Genomic DNA, 18,916 nt, shown 5'->3' on the forward strand with positions numbered 1-18,916 from the left:
GGTTACTGTCCACGGTTCCTATGGGTTACTGTCCACGTGCAAATTGCCTATTCTTTATAAATGTGGCCAATAGCTGCAATTAATATAGGGTGTATAAGCTTCTCATAGCTGATCCACTGTGAAAAAGTTCACATGCAATAGAATAGAAGCAAGCACACGTTTCAATAAGAAATTACATACACTCCATTAAAATATTTTATTTTGAATTATACTCACAATCAATCAATCAATCAATCACTATCACAATAATATTATATAATAATACTAATTATAGTTATTTTAACTTACTTGTACATACATAACTCTTCATAGAGCTTCTGAACTGAAGAAAAGTGTCAGAACTATTAGCGAGTCTATTTCTGTGATCTTGAGTTTTGCTGTTTGTTTGTTGCTTTTTTAATAACTTGCCTGTGTCATTCATGATGGACTTCAATGTTGCTCCCTCCAAGGGTGGCTACATATATATATCTTAAAAGGTTTTGCAGTCTTTTCTCTGCTCTCCTCTATCAAACACATCTTATTATCACTGGACTCCCCTGGCATCAGACTAAGTTAGATCTCTAGATCTCTAGGTTAGATGTCCCAAGTATGAGGCAAAGTATCACCAAAACCCTGACCAACTGCGGACTGGGGTTAAATTAAGTCAGCTGATCTCTGATAAGATACCCTGGCCTTCTACCTCCCTGTTAACATTGTTTTTTTTCTAGCTCATGATGAGTTACTGTGCAAAGTCAGTTACAAATGTATAAGAAAATGGCTCAGTGGTACACAATAATACAACTGAGATTGCCTAAGACAGAGGAGTATGACACCTCCATTGGTAAATACTTGACAATTTTAATCATTATAATCATTCTTTCCTGCTATTTTCATCACTGCACTCTTTAATCTCCAGTGCTACTTGAGGCAGTTATCAGCTATAGTATGGGTTCCATTAAATGTAGTTGAAAATATTTGCCCAGGGGGCCTAGGTTAATAACATATTGCCTGCCAAGTTCCGCTGGGGTGGATACTTGCAACTAAGTAAAATAGGGGCCAAATTTAAAAATCTTTTTTCTTAATATTTCTTAATAGGCGGCATCCACACCCTGATTTACCCTAGGTATGGTTTATTACACCTAAACACACCCTGAGCCATACAAACCCCCAACCGACTACACTACAAACACCCCTTTAGATAGCTGCATATCTGGAGTACCAGGAGATATGCATAATAATATAGTCACTGCAAAGATGTTCAAATACTTTCATATTCACCGCTTTTGGGCAACTCGTTTTCCCCTAGCTTCATATTTTTTTGATAGAATGAACAGTGTCATTAATTACCTTGTTTTAGTGAATATTGCTTCCCTAGTTATATCCAAGTATAAAATATATAGGTGTTTTTGTAGAAAGATAAAATTAGGAAATGTTACGGAATTGAAAAGGGGACTCCTCAACTGAACCTTAGCATTCAGCCATCCCATGGAACCCCATTTTAACATAACTTAATGAAACACCAGGAGCCAGTAATGGGGTAAAATGGCCACAGCTTTTATTCACAATTTAACAAATAAATAGGACCTTGCCAGCCTCACCCAAAGGCAATATTCTAAAGCCATAAGAGATCAATACTATGATCTGCTGTTCCTCACTTGAGATCAGCACTATGACATTATATCCACCACTGAGTATTAGGCTGCCTCTACCTACAGAGATGATTGCCCCAAACTCTGCTATAAGCAGGAGCTTCATCTCCCACCATGAGAGATATTCAGCAGCCCTGCTGGCGGCCCTGAATCTGCAGTGTCTTGATGATAGGAAATCCAAGTAGGCTGTCACCTAGCACAAGCAGTAATAGTGTCTTCATCAATAAACCCACCTTGCAGTCACAAGAGGTTTTCTCTTGTGACTGCAAGGTTTTCCCTCTTCTAAATTTACCTGTGCAGTACTCTGGCAAGGTTCTATCGCTGCTGTGACAAATAAAACCTAAAATACATTATCATATATCCACTGTTTCAATTCATCGGTAGGCAAATACCCAGCCTAAAGCCAGTGTCAATTATGCCTCAAGAGGGGAAAATTCCTTCCTGACCGATATGGGGTTTAGAAACATTCCCTAGATCAAGTATTTGAAATCCATTTAACATGAATAATACCACGCAGACTCACTTTTATACTGCATAACCGAAACTGAAAAATATAACAGTGCATGCAGGAAAACATCCATATTTGGTTATTAATAGATAATATGACATTTCACAAACTATGCAAACAGGAGGGGGGGGGGGTTTCTATCTGCTCAGAAGATAAGGGAGTGAACTGCTTCTTCCCTTGACATCACATCCCTTTATTTCTCCATCCCCAACCCAGCTTTCCTTTGACTTCACTCATTCCTTCTCACCCAATTACAGCTTCATCTGATTCCACCAATCTTTAATAGTGATGGGCGAATTTCTCCCGATTCACTTACCGGAAAAATTTGCGAAAAATCGGAAAGTTCCCAAAAAAATCTTGAAATCTGAACGTTTTCATGCAAAAATTGTGAAATTAGAAGGAATCCACTCAAAAATTGTGAAATTTTAATATTTTCACCAAAAAATCATGAAAATCAGACGTTTCACTCAAAAATCGTGAAATTTGAAGGTTTTCACAAAAAAATTGTGAAATTTGAAGGTTTTCACTCAAAAATCATGAAATTTGAAGGTTTTCACAAAAAAATTGTGAAATTTGAAGGTTTTCACTCAAAAATCATGAAATTTGAAGGATTTCCCTCAAAAATCGTGAATATTTTCACCAAAAAATCATGAAAATCAGACGTTTCACTCAAAAATCGTGAAATTTGAAGGTTTTCACAAAAAAATTGTGAAATTTGAAGGTTTTCACTCAAAAATCGTGAAATTTGAAGGTTTTCACAAAAAAATTTTGAAATTTGAAGGTTTTCACTCAAAAATCATGAAATTTGAAGGATTTCCCTCAAAAATCGTGAAATTTGAAGGATTTCACGAAAAAATAGTGAAAATCGAAAATTGACGCCGGTGAAAATTCATGGGAGATTCGCAAATTTATTTAATTTACTATGCGAAACGTGGAAATTCACAGCGAATTCGTGCCAGGCAAATTTATTCGCCCATCACTAATCTTTAAACATAAACCAGTGTAATCTGGCTGCTAGTCATTTGGATCCCTTGCCATGCAGCCCCTATGAATATAGCTCCAGGGATTTCCTTTCCTAAAAAAACAAAACAGGTTTTTCAAATATACCCTTAAACAATCTGACATTGATTTGATAGTTATATGTTGTAAACTTTAGTCCTTGCATACAACTATTCATTACTGCTCTCACTGTCACTTTTTATACACTTTATCTCTCAACTGCCACAGTTTTGGGACTCCACAGTTACCAGGAAATCAATGCCCCTTAAAAGGTGCAGTGAAGCAACACTGATCTTGCTGTGTCACAATTTTAAAGATGAAAAATATTATAAAACGAAAAATACAGAATTCTATTGCCTTCGTCAAAATGCTTCATAGTCTTATTTTGAAGGGGTAATATGCTGCCTGGTGTCCTGTGTATTTTCAAATACTTTAATATTAAGTACTTTAGAAAAGTGTGATAGAAACTGTTAACACCTAATATTAGCATTCTGTACTGTTAACTAACAACCCAATAGTTCACAGATACAAACTAGGAACACAGCCGGACATGTTTGAACACATGTGAATGAGTAAGATATGATTTTTGAATGACTCACCCCTGCTTAGATGAGGATATTATAAAATCCAGTCTGGATAGAAGTCCTTGCAAACCCGATATCCAGAAAGCTCTGATGAAAAGCCATTTCCCGTTGACTTCCTTTCAATCAATACATAGTTTTTTTTAATAATGATTACTTTTTCTCTGTAATAAATAAATTACCTTGTACTTCATATAATTAATCCTAATTAATCCTAAACAATTTTGTAAGTTTTCTTAATGTTTAAATGATTTTTAGCAGACTTTAAGTATGAAGATCCAAATTACAAAATTTTCCTTCACTGGAATCCACAGGTCCCAAGCATTCTAGATAAAAGGTCCAATACCTATATTATTACTTTTCCACATTTACCTTCTTAAATACAAAGTACTTTTTCTAAAGTAAGGTGGGGAATTTAATTGTGGATAATCTTTATAAATCAATGCATTGCATGCCAAAAAAACATGTAAAATAAATTGTATGTTTGTAAAGTTGTGTTGTCCTCCTAAATACATTAAAACCACAGATTACAACCACAAAATCAAAAGACGGAAAGTGTGTTATATGCAAAGATACAGTGTGTGTTATATTTCTTCAGACTAAGGCCCTAAGACCTGGTGTAAGCCATTCAAGTTGATAATGCACATTTTAAAAAACGATCCAAATATAGGAAAAGCACCTCTGGTTACACCATAATTTTAATCTCATCTACACATTCACAAAGAATGAATATATAGATTTCAGATTGGCTATGATTTTTCACAGTGTTCAGTGGATTGTTTTTTTCCCACATCTTGAGACAAATTCCATCTTAAACTAAATTGGTACACACTGGTACTGCCATTGGTTGATGCATGATTGTTACAGTCATAATTCTTATATGAATTAAAACACTGATTTATTTAGTGGTTTGATGATTAAAAATACACCCATACATTTATTTATATAAACATGTTACATTTTGAAGATATAGTATTACTCTGGTTACTTAAATCAAATCTTGTTATTAGGAAAGTAGTACCCAGGGGTTCAATGAGTAATGAATATATTATGTACTGTTGCCCTGCACTGGTAAAACTGATCTGTTTGCTTCAGAAACACTACTATAGTTCATATAAACAAGCTGCTGTGTAGCAATGGTGGAAATTGAAAAAAGACTATATGGCACAGGTTAAATAGTGGATAACAGATAACACCATTATGTTCTACAGAGCTTATCTGCTATCTGTTGTATCTGTTTTCTCCTTTGAATGGCTGCCCCCATTTCTACACAGCAGCTTATTTATATAAACAATAGTAGTGTTTCTGAAGCAAAAACAGCAGTTTTACCAGTTCATGGCAACACTGCATTATATTTTTGTTATTTTAAAACACTTTAATGTTTTGATGTCACTGTTCCTTTAAGGTCTAGAATGCTAAGCATCTTTTTAGCTCTCTCTTTATTTACTTCAGTGCAGAATTTTGAATGGTTGAATTAGCAGAGTGATTGACATGGAGACTTGGCAAGACAAATGAAAACAACTGCATCATAGATATACATTTTAAAGCATTGAAACAAATATTTTAAAATCGAAATAATATTGCAATAATATTCCTTCTTGACTTGTTTGCAAGCAACATTGTGTTGCAATCTTTTTTTTGTGCTTTTCATTATCTGCCTGACACTCAAGTGTAACTATAGCTGCACAGTCCATCTATCTAGTAATCGCCTATTCTTGAGATTTACTTACAGTATAGCTCAGTGGTAACCCCTGTATAATGGCACAGAAAATACTTATATCTAAAATGGATTGTTGTACATTGTCATATAAATCCGAAAGAATAACCCGGTTTGTTCTTATTTTTTGCTGTTATTTTGCCAATAAGAATATGTGACTACAACAGATGTACAGCTTTATACAAGTTTTCATAAAAAAAAGATATACTGAAATCGAATTACTGTGTATGAGACTTATTTACAATTGTGCAAAATGCAACTCCCGCTCGCATTTTCAATTTGCTGGAATTATAGAAAAACAATTTATTTCACTTTGTGTCAGAAACAGGCTCTAGAATTCTTTCCACATTGGTTTTCTCCGATGGGCATGCATGTATGAGTAATAAATGTATGCCATCTTTTATGAGAATGAGGAAGCTGACCCTGTAGATAATTTTCTACTCATCTGCTGCACTTTAAACATATTCTCCTCGAGTTTAGTTTACTTGCAGCATTAGTCATTCATCTCCATCAAAGGCACAAAGCCAAGGCAATGAGAATTCCTTCCTCAAAAATTTGGCACCCCCCCATATCATACATGCAGGGTTCTCTTTTTCTTCATTTAAAAGCTTAAAAGCCTTGGTTTCAGTCTAAAATTGAAGCTACTTCAGAGCAAGCCACTTGATTCCCATGTCAATACTGTCCTAGCCTCTGAATAAACAATATAATAATACAAATGGTAGGCAATATGACGCAGGAAATGTTTATTTAGTACACAAAACATAAATCTAAAAAATAAAAGTAAAAAATACCAAAAGGACAGAGTCACCTCAGGGCTTCATAACCTCTAATGACACTAAACATGTCTTTTTGGTATTGTTGCTTTTTGTTTACATTTTTATTTAATTTTTGAGTTTTGTGCACAAATGCAGGTTTACCCTTGTCATACTACCTACCATTTGTATTACCATTTTGTTTATTCAAGCCCAAAGGGTTGACTTTTGACAAAGCATGAGCTTTGTTTGCACTGCTAGCAGGGCCACCTAAGAAATCACAAGGCCCCTCACTCACCCCCCACACAGGCCCTGCCCCAGACCCTGCAGAACCCCACACCACAGTTAAAAAAGCCACACAGACATGGGCACTAAAACATGAATCCATTGGTGGTCAGAGTTCCCCCTACAAGATAAAAAAATCAATTAGTGGTCAGAGGCCCCCCCATAAAAGTAAAAAAAAACTTCATTGGTGGCCAGGATCCCCCCTACAATGTAAAACAAAAATTGATGGCCAGGGTTCGCCCTCACAAGTTAAAGAAAACCCACTGGTGACCAGGACAAAAATAAATAGTGACCAGGAACCCCCCCCCCCTTACAAGTCAAAAAACAATTGGTGGTCAGGAGCCCCATAAAAGATTTAAAAAAAACATTGGTGACTAGGAGCCTATAGAGGATTAAAAAACACTGGTTGCCAGTGGTTTAAATTGGCGTTCAGTGGATTGTACTGTACCTTAAGTTCGTGTATGATCTTCATCTTTCTTTTCGACTGTCTTTGGCAGATTTGGCTCCTTTTTAGGCTTCAGCTTTTCAGTGGCTTCGGCAATGTACTGCACTCTCTCAAAGGGTGCCCAGCTGTGCTGTACTTTCCATATTAGCTCAGCCCCCCCTTCGAACTTTAATGCTACGGGCCCGTGGCGATTGTCCCCCCTGATAGAGGCCTTGGTGCTAGTTCCTAGTTGCTTTTTGCTGGGCCTGTAATCTGATTAGAACACTGTTAGTATGGGATTCGTTTGGTGCACCTATTGATGCATCCCAAATAGATGCACTTGCCAAAGTGCAAGGAGCATGTTTGGATTCAAGTACCTCTTGGTTTGTCCTAATGGAAAAAATAAGAAAATAGCAGTTAATGTATGAAAATGTATATTTTATCACAAATGAAAGACGCTAGACAAAACATATACCATACTTACCCAGGGATTGCAAAATGTTTCCAGGAATTTTATAGTTCACTGTACAATCTAAATCCAGGACCGCAAAATCATAGCAAACTAGAAAAAATAGAGAAATATTTAAGAAAGTCACAGATACCGAAGATACCGCTGGAGGCACAAAAACGACTAGAAGACCCCTTCTCAGTAGAAGAACTACTAAAAGTAATCAAAGATGCCCCACCAAACAAAAGCCCGGGACCTGATGGATACAGCGCAGGTTTCTTTAAAGAATTTAAACAACTTATAGTACCACCACTGCTAAAACATTTTAATTCCATAACGGATCAGAAACACTTCCATAAACAAGCCCAAGAAGCACAGATTACAGTTTTGCACAAACCGAACAAAGATCCATCCATATGCGGCAGTTACAGACCTATCTCACTAATAAATCTGGACCAGAAACTATATGCAAAAATGATCGCCAACAGATTACAATCCATCATCCCGAGATTAATCCACCCAGAACAAACAGGCTTTGTGAAAGGAAGAGAAGGAAAAGACAACTCAACTAAACTTATCAACCTGATGCAATACTCTATACGCAAACAAATCCCTTTACTAATGCTAACAACAGATGCGGAAAAAGCTTTTGATCGAGTGGACTGGTCGTTCCTAAAATTGTCTTTACAAGCTTTTGGTTTTGGCCCCCAGCTAATATCAAAAATTATGGCACTATATCACTCCCCTCATGCCAGAATCAAGGTCAACGGCATACTGTCACCTCCCTTTGAGATAACCAATGGAACGAGGCAGGGGTGCCCTCTGTCTCCTATATTGTTCATCTTAACGATGGAGACCTTAATATCATCTATTAGACACAATAAGGAAATAGCAGGCATCAGACTAGGTACACAAGAACATAAAGCAGCGGCCTTCGCTGATGATTTACTGTTAACGATTACTAACCCAGAAACCACCCTCCCAAAAGTGGTAACAGAATTCAAAAATTTCAGTGAAGTCTCAAACTTCAAAATAAACTTCTCCAAGTCGGAAATATTAAATGTCAACATACCAGAAAAGCAAGCTAAACGACTGGAAAAAGCCTTTCCATTCAAATGGAGCACCAGAACAATAAGATACCTAGGAATTCAGCTACCCTCTCACCCAAATAAATTATATGAAGAAAATCACATTCCGTTGGTAAAAGAAATACAAACCCTACTGCAAGAATGGTCCCAAAAAACCATATCTTGGTTTGGCAGACTCAATATATTGAAAACAATGATAATGCCTAAAATATTGTATTTGTTCCAGATGATACCCATCAAATTACCACAACGATTCTTCAAAATGTTGAACTCAATATTCACAAAATTTCTCTGGAAAAAGGGGAAACCTAGAATAAAACAAGCATATCTAATTAAAACAAAGCCAGATGGAGGAATAACCTTACCTAGCCCGATACATTATTATTATGCAGTCCATCTTCATAGAATGTGGCTATGGAAGCAAGAACAACATTTCAAACTATGGAAAGAGGTGGAACAATACGAGTCCCACATTCTCCTGAGAAACGCCATTCATGTACAATATGACGACATCCCAAAGCCATTAAAACTACACCCCACAATAGGGGCAACTTTGGAAGTGTGGCACCAACTGCAAAAGAATTATAAAGCGGCACCATTCCCTTCTCCAGATATGGAATTGTTAGATAACCCAGGCTTCCCCCCCAGTTGCGAGAAAGGACAGTTAGATAGGTGGGCAAGATGGAAAGACAAACCTACGAAACTTAGTGATTTCATTAAAAGAAAGAAACTACTTCCCTTGAGCAAAGTTCACTCGAGATGGGGAACCCACCCAAGAGACTTTTGGAACTACATCCAGATATCTAATTACGTAAAGTCGGTCGGTATAGAGAAAATAACCAGACCCCAGACAGATCTAGAAAAAATGCTAAACCAAAATACATTAGTACACCCCATTGCAAAATTCTACAAATTTCTGATAGAGTACAAAAGTGATGATGATGAGATGGGGTTTAAGACCAAATGGGAAAAAGAACTCAAGCTAAAAATACACAAAAAAGTTTGGAAAAACATTATGACACTTGCCCATAAAGGGTCTAGATCGATCAGGACTCAAGAAGCAAACTACAAGCTGATAAGCAGATGGTACAGAACACCGAGTGAACTTCATAAAATTTATGATACGGCATCAGAGAAATGCTGGAGATGTGAGACTCAGACTGGAACACATAGCCATATCTGGTACGCATGCGAAAAACTAACTCAATACTGGAAAGATATATTTAAAGTAATTAACAAATTAAGACCTCAAATGTTCCCCAATTGCATAGAAACTGTAATTCTAAACTTAAACCAATTTACAGGAGAAGTAATACAAGACAAGTTGATCATACACTTATTACAAGCAGCCAGAATAGTTATCCCAAAATATTGGAAGACCACAAAATCACCGCAGAGAATCGACTGGATAAGAGAAGTGGAAAACACAAAGACAATGGAGGAGATGACATCTATAAAGAATGGTTCTATGAAAAAGTTCGAAAAAATATGGAAAGACTGGAATATACTTCAGATTAGAGATAATTAAATTGTACCAAATTGTACAAAGAGTACAGATAGGTCCATGCAGTGGAAATTCAATTGAATTCAACTAAATACAAATACAGATGTAGTAAAGAATGAAGATATAGCTAATGTTACTACCTGCTTCCAACTTTTACCCCCCCCATATTTTCCCTTCCCCTATTACAACCTCCCCCCCCTCCCCCCCCCTCTTTATCAATCAGCAGTAGCATAGAGACTAGTGGAACAGCAATGAAAATGTATGTGATGATAGGATGATATGATAAGCACTGGCAAGATTGAATATCTTGTTTTTATATAAAGTATACAACGGCATACTATGCTAATATGGTTACTGCTTATTACTCTTATGCTTATTACTATTATGCTTTTCATATGCCTTTTTTACCCCCCCTCCCCATTTTTCTTCTGTACCCTTGAAAATTGAAAAATAAAGACTTACAAAAAAGAAAATGTATATTTTAAAGATTAGTATTTGTCACCCACTTTTAAATTTGTTTTCATAAAAATCACAGAATTGCATTAGTTTAAGCAAAGATCTGATTCCATATTAACATGCCATGTTCATTTTCAAAAATTCTAACCTAAAGAATAATTTTTACACAGAGAATCCCTTCCTTTATATAGGATTCTTCATATGGTTATGGAAAAGAGGCTGTTATCACAAGTGACAATTTTATGTTATTATTCGCTTGGCACTGCAATTTAAGAATTTATTTTTCATTGAAACTCCATGTCAAAGCTAAAATGTAGTTCTTAAGTCACTCCCGGTGCAGACTCCTGCCAGATGAGTGAAGTCACTTACTCAAACAATCCAGCAACCAGAATGGATTAGCTCACAACTCCTGCCACTTTCAGTGAAACAGCAAGTAGCAGACAGTTAATTTTACAAAAACTTAATGGAGCGCACGACTCTAGCTGTTTAATACAAGCACTGTCAGTGCATGTAAGCAAAAAGTCTCAGCTGTCACTACTGACAAGCTGAGCAGAATTATTTGTTACACTAGAACAGATAGGACGTTGGTAAAATCATGCATTACCCCTTCCTTCGTAAGTAACACTGCTTAAAGTTAAAGGGATACTCTCATCATGGGAAAAAATTTTTTTTTCAAAATGAATCAGGTAATAGTGCTGCTCCCGCAGAATTCTGCACTGAAATCCATTTCTCAAAAGAGCAAACAGATTTTTTTATATTCAATTTTGAAATCTGACATGGGGCTAGACATTTTATCAATTTCCCAGCTGCCCCAAGTCATGTGACTTGTGCTCTGATAAACTTCAATCACTCTTTACTGCTGTACTGCAAGTTGGAGTGATATCACCCCCCTCCCTTTCCCCCCCAGCAGCCAAACAAAAGAACAATGGGAAGGTAACCAGATAACACAGGGATCCCCAACCTTTTGAACCCGTGAGCAACATTCGGAAGTAAAAGGAGTTGGGGAGCAACACAAGCATCAAAAATGTTCTTGGGGTGTCAAATAAGTGATGTAATTGGACATTTGGTAGCCCCGATGTGGATTGTCAACCTACATTGAGGCTCTGTTTGGCAGTACACCTGGTTTTTATATAACCAAAACTTGCCTCCAAGACTGGAATTTAAAAATAAGCTCCTGCTTTGAGGCCACTGGGAGCAACATCCAAGGGGTTGGAGAGCAACATGTTGCTCACGAGCTACTGGTTGGGGATCACTGAGATAACAGCTCCCTAACACAAGATAACAGCTCCCTGGTAGATCTAAGAACAACACTCAATAGTAAAAACCCATGTCTCACTGAAACAGATTCAGTTACATTGAGAAGGAAAAACAGCAGCCTGCCAGAAAGCATTTCTCTCCTAAAGTGCAGGCACAAGTCACATGACCAGGGGCAGCTGGGAAATTGACAAAATGTCTAACCCCATGTCAGATTTTAAAATTGAATATAAAAAAATCTGTTTGCTCTTTTGAGAAATGGATTTCAGTGCAGAATTCTGTATCCCTTTAACTAGGATAAATATTATAAGGTTGGGTTTCAATTGCTATGAAAAAATTGCAAACAAAGTCTGCATTAATACGTGCTAATCCAACTGGATATTAGTAATCATTCCATGTTTATTGCATTTTAGTTTTCATCTCTAAAATTAACATTACTTGCAATCCAGCACCCAGGTATTTGAGATACGGAAGCGTATAATACAGTGTTTGTGACAGGTGCAAAACCTACAGCAATTCAGAGTTTTGTCACTGGTGAAGTTTTGAGATTCAGAAATTCAGCATGTGTTCAACTAAAAAGTTCTAGTTAAATACAAGAAAGGCAGAGCTGTCCACTCCCCCTATTTTATCACACGTTCTCCCAATTTCTGACAATTTTGTACCATTTGCAGGCAAAAAAAAGATGTGTGCATAGGCAGACTATTTCAGTGACATCAGCAGAACAGTTTCTGTGGCTTTAGGAGAGGTTCTGCACATGTGCGTGATGGCAGTCCGGTTACAGCACAGACACGGAAATGTTTGGCAGCATGCTGCGCAAACCACCTGTCCTGCTACACAGAAAGGTCACAGCTCTGGAAAGGAGGCTTTACTTGCACCATAAAACAATATAATTTGTAGTCCAAGAAAAATGGATTGGATTTATTTACTAAATGATCATACCACCTCTCCACTAGACATCGACCACACTTGGAATGTTGTATCTGCAATAATAATTTCCAGTTTTACAGAGAATCCAGAAAATTAAAGGAGAACAAGCATAACTAAAGAAGGGCAGAATGTTTTACATTATGTTTTTGGGTTTCTATACCAGTCCAAGGTAACCATAGTCTTTTACCAGTAAAGATTGGTGCCTTCTAAGATACCCCAGTAGCTTCCCATCTTCTTTTCTGCGGATTCCCTGTGACACACAAGATACTGAATGTACATCAAATAAATGTCATACTATAAATTAGATTAGTAAATACTTCATATTATTGGTGTGTGGCAGCTCATAAACCAGTATAATTCACATCAGAATTTAATAATCAGCCTCATAGAACCAGCTTATATGGGAGGCAACCTCATTTTCTGCTTGATGATTTGCGACAACCCCTAAGTAGGGATGTAGCGAACTGCCGAGTATGTGTTCGCGAACACCGTTCGCGAACACCGGCAAAAAATGCGAACAGTTCGCGAACTTCGAACATCCGAAAATCGTTCAATTCGAACGATCGAAGGATTTTCGTTCGAATCGAACGATCGAAGCCATTCGATCGAATGATTTCATTCAATCCAATGGCTTCGATCGTTCGATTCGAACGACAATCGTTCGATTTTAGCGATCGAATGGTCGAATGGTCGAACGATTTTGACGCGAACGCCTATTGGCGAACGTCGCGCGACGTTCGCGAACTTGCGGCGGACGCGAACTGTCGAAGTTCGCGCGAACTAGTTCGCCGGCGAACAGTTCGCTACATCCCTACCCCTAAGCTTAGCTTCTCAAAAGCTGCTCAAAGCCCACTGAGCATGTGAGTACACTAATGGGAAGATTTCCTAAGCTCGAGTGAATAGTTTGAATGCAAAAATATTCGAATTTCGAAGTATTTTTTTGGGTACTTCGACCATCGAATTGGTAAAATTCAATCGAATTCAATCAAATCGAATGATTCGAACTATTTGAAGTAAAAATCGCTCGACCATTCGATAATCGCAGTACTGTCTCTTTAAGAAAAACTTTGACTTCATACATCGCCACATTAAAGATACCGAAGTGCAATGTTAGCCTATAGGGACCTTCCAGAGCACTTTTTTTTGATCGAATAAAAATCATTCGATCGATCAATTAAAATCGGTCAAATCGTTAGATTTGAAGGATTTTTATTCGATCATTCGATCAAACCTTTTGCACTAAAATCCTTCAAATTCGAGAAGGATTTTACTTTGAGGGTTGAATTCGAGGGTTTTTTAACCCTTGAAATTCCACCCTTGATAAATCTGCCCCTAAGTGTGTGAGATATGTTAGGCATGCAAAGAAAAAGCTCAAAATGAGAAACTCTTCACTTTGAAGGCCTGGATCATTGCTACTATAGAGTGGCACTATTCAAAAAGGGATCCCAAAACGATAGGCCTGTTAATTTGACTTCAGTGGTAGAAAAGCTTTTGGAAGGTGTGTTAAGGGATCAGATGCAGTACTAGGTTTCATTGCAAATAGTAATACTATTAGTTTTTGCCAGCATTGTTTTTATGCATAACAGATCATGCCAGACTAATTTAATGTATTTTATGAGGAGGTGACTCTTCGATAACAGTGGATACAGAACTGGCTTAAGGATAGACTACAAAGAGTGGTGGTAAATGGCACATTTTCTAATTGGACCAGTATTGTTAGTGGAGTACCGCAGGGCTCTGTACTAGATCATTTGCTTTTCAACTTGTTTATTAATGACCTGGAGGTGGGCATTGAAAGTACTGTTTCTATTTTTGCAGATGATACTAAATTGTGCAGAACTATAAGTTCCATGCAGGATGCTGCCACTTTGCAGAGTGATTTGATTAAATTGGAAAACAGCAGCAAACTGGAAAATGAGGTTCAATGTTGATAAATACAAGGTTATGCACTTTGGCAAAAATAATATAAATGCAAGTTATACACTAAGGGGCAGATTCACTAAGGGTCGAATTTCGAAGTAAAAAATACTTCGAAATTCGACCCTCGAATTGAAATCCTTCGACTTCGAATATCGAAGTCGAAGGATTTAGCGCTAAACGTTCGTTCGATCGATCGAAGGATTTTTCGTTCAATCGAACGATTAAATCCTTCGAATCGAACGATTCGAAGGATTTTAATCCAACGATCGAAGGAAAATCCTTCGATCAAAAAAAGGTTAGCAAACCTATGGGGACCTTCCCCATAGGCTAACATTGACTTCGGTAGGTTTTACCTGCCGAAGTAGGGGGTCGAAGTTTTTTTTAAAGGGAAAGTACTTCGACTATCGAATGGTCGAATAGTCGAACGATTTTTCGTTCGATTCGTTCGATTTCGTTCGTATTCGAACGAATTTAACCAATTCGATGGTCGAAGTACCAAAAAAATACTTCGAAATTCGAATTTTTTTCATTCGAATCCTTCACTCGAGCTTAGTGAATCGGCCCCTAAATGTAAGTGTGTTGGGGGTCTCCTTAAATGAGAAGAATCTAGGGTTTTTTGTAGATAACAAGTCTAAATCTGGGCAGTGTCATTCTGTGGCTATAAAAGCAAATACAGTTCTGTCTTGCATAAAAAGGGCATTAACTGAAGGGATAAAAACATAATTCTGCCTCTTTATAGGTCCCTTGAAAGGCCTCACCTGAGTATACAGTGCAGTTTTGGACTCCAGTCCTTAAGAGGGATATAAATGAGCTGGAGAGAGTGCAGAGACATGCAACTAAACTGGTGAAAGGGGTGGAAGATTTAAATTATGAGGGTAGACATAGTTTTCCCAGAAAGTTGGGGTTGTTCTCTCTGGGAAAAAAGATGCTTGTGAGGGGACATGATTACTCTTCACAAGCACATTATAGGGCATAACAAGGAGGAGATCTGTTTTCCTTTAAATGGATCACCACACCAGAGGCCACCCCTATAGATTAAAGGAAAATAACTTTCAATTGAAGCAGTGTAAGTGGTTCTTCACAGTGAGGACAGTGAGGTTGTGGAATGCACTGCCGAGTGATGTTGTGATGGCTGATTGAGTTAATGCCTTTAAGGGGGGCTTGGATGATTTCTTTGACAAGTATTATATCACAGGCTATTGTGATACTAATTACAATATAGTGATTGATATATAATATAAATATGGGTATATATAGTTTATGTGAGGGGTCAGTGTGAGTGTGTGTATATGTATGTGCGCTGGGATCATTTGGAGGGGATTTCTTAGAGGTATTTTCAAAAACAGTACAGATGTGTTTTCAATAATCAGTGAATACAGTATTACACAATTTATCTCCATTAAATGATTATAGTTATCAGATATTCATAAAAGGTATCATTTAGTTTAGGAATATGGTGTTTGTAACGCCAACACCTTATACTTGCAAATAATATAAAAATTAAACATTTATATTATGTAAAATAGGCTTTCTTGTTTTCAAATTAAAACAAAATACTCTTAATTTGACATATATATATATATATAATATATATAAAAGAATCAAAAAAGGAAACCGCACTCACAGGACTTAAGTGAAAAAACACAAATGGGATTTATTTCAATGTTTCGGGCTCAAACTCAAACCATTATTTATAAATCATTATCAATATATTAAGGACATGAAACAGGTTGTACCTTACCTTTTAAACAAAACAGAGATTGTTTGTCCATATATTGCAATATATTTAAGCTGGTAAACTATTGCTTCATCATATATATATATATATATACAGAATATGTATGGAAAGGAATACCAGCACATGTATATGGTGCATTAATACAAAATTAAATCCCATCTGTCTTCCATTGGCCACCAATGGAAGGCAGATGCACCATTTACATGTGATACATATTCTGTGTGTCTATGATATAGCTTGCCAAATATGTCCCTTGAATTTTAATGTCAGTAACATCAAAGTAATATCTAAAGAGTATAATTGCATAAAGTGTCAATGTAATGCTCCTACGTATATATATGCTTTATCCATCATTTCTCTATACTGTTGTCACTGGCAGTAGATGTACACTTTTATGCTCAGAGATTAGTCAGAGATAGTATTATACTGCTGCTTTAAAAAGTATATTGAAGATCACAAGAACATTCAGAAGTCAGACGTGTGCTTCCATTTGCAGACTTTTGCCCGTTGATTGTGATTGTGTTAATCCCCTTGATATAATGCCTGAGAAAGAAAATTTCAACAAAACAAAGATATACAAGTGCTTTGATTAACCAGATTAATATATATATAATTAATATATATATAATAATATATAATATTAATAATATATATATAATATATATAATAATATATATAATAATATATATTAATAATATATTATATAATAATATATAATAATATATATATATTATATATATATCTGAAACGTCAGACGTGCCTAATAAAATCTTTCATAAAACCTGCAAATGCGACTTCATCTCTGCAAATTGATATATCTTCACCGTGGACAGCACGCACGCAGGCATCCATGACCACCATATCGTGAGTGCCGATCCCTACCTTCATTATCTATCTATATATACAGTGTCGGACTGGGATGCCAGGGGCCCACATTTTAAACTATTATGCCTCCTCTACTCGCTCAACTTCTTTATACTCATTATATTTTCTATCTACTTCTTTTTTATCTAGCTTCTTTTTTAATATAAAGAAATAGAGAATGACCATGAAATAGACCAAATGGTTAGAAGCAATAAGGCCCACTGACACTGGGCCCACCGGGAAAATTCTTGTGGTAAGAAGTGGTGCTCAATCTGGAAATCCTGCTGCATGAGGTTTCAGAAGCCAATATATATCAAAGAAAAATCAGATGGCACTTACACCAGCAAATGTGCTGAAACCCTTAGGGTGTTTTATTGAGACGTTTCAGGGGTTCCTCTCCTTTTCTCAAGTGCATTTACAATTGTAACACATTAAACAGGTATATAAAGGTGTGGAGGTATATACCCCTCCCCCTTATTAAGTGACATCACTAGTGCATACAGTATAATCATATACTAAACATAATGCTGAAAATTATACAAACATAAGTGAAAAAGCAAATATTTGTAAGGTGACAAAAAGTACTAAAATGTACGTATCATGGTTACGAACCACCACTTAAAATTCATGAGATAATCAATGATATTAGTCCACAATGATATAAGTCCATAATAGTGTAAATCCATAGATCGATGAGTCTTCCATTATTACTGTGAAGAAGAATAGTGATGGGCGAATTTGTCCCGTTTTGCTTCGCCGTAAAATTCGCAAATCAACGAAAAATTCACGAAATGCAGCTGGCGCCTCGTTTTTGATGCCGGTGTCCATTTTTGCACGCTGGCACACATTTGCTGGCGGAAATATGCCAGCGTCCAAAAAAACTGACGCCTGCGTCCATTTTTTTTGGACGCCGGCGAATTTTCACGGCAGTTTTGAATAAATTCCCCCATCACTAAAGAAGAATGTAAGAACAAATAAATCAGGCCACTGGGGCCAAAATAAAGTCACAACTAATACAAATTACATCAGTAAAGGTAACATATATTTATCAAAGAGTGAAGTTAGCGATCACCACAGTCCTCTAGGGTGAAATTCCGCCACTCTCCATTAATTTCTATGGGATTTTTAAAAGAGTATGTATCAATGGTTGAAAGTGAAATCTGACGACTTGCTAAACCAAATAGAAGAGGGGGATGGTGGTTAGTAAAGCTTTTCCAAATGGTATGCATCCAATTCCTTAATAGTTGCTCTGTGCTGTAACTGCTGCAAATGATCCAAGTATAGGAGAATGAAGAGGAACTCCAGCAGAATTACTGCAAACAACTTTTTATTCCAGGCAGTGGTAAACACAACATGTTTCGGGTTCAATACCCTTTACCAAGTGACTTGCTAAACCAACCACCTCAGCTGTGTACTATTGTGTCCTTGTAATTTTAAATGTTTACTTACAAGTGTAGCATATTTTCCTTTGTCACAATTATTGATAGCCCTTTTGTGCTCGCCAATCCTAACTCTAATTTCCAATCTTAAATCACATGTTCTATCCTGAGATACGATCCTTTTAACTCTTAGCAATTGGCTACAGAGTAACCAATTATTTGTATTGATGGGATGGAAACTGTACATCAATAAATTACTTTTATCCATAGATTTCCTATACAAGTCTGACTTTAAGAGTTCCATTCTGCTTTATGTCTGTAACATCCAAATAATGTGTTATTTTAGGATGGTACTGCAGGGTAAACTTTAATGCAGGATTTATGGTATTTATACTTTCACAAACTTCCTGCTCCCCATCGTGCCAAGTGAAGAACACGTCATTG

This window comes from Xenopus laevis, chromosome 5S (genome assembly GCF_017654675.1).
Source record: "Xenopus laevis strain J_2021 chromosome 5S, Xenopus_laevis_v10.1, whole genome shotgun sequence".
Classification (NCBI taxonomy): domain Eukaryota; kingdom Metazoa; phylum Chordata; class Amphibia; order Anura; family Pipidae; genus Xenopus; species Xenopus laevis.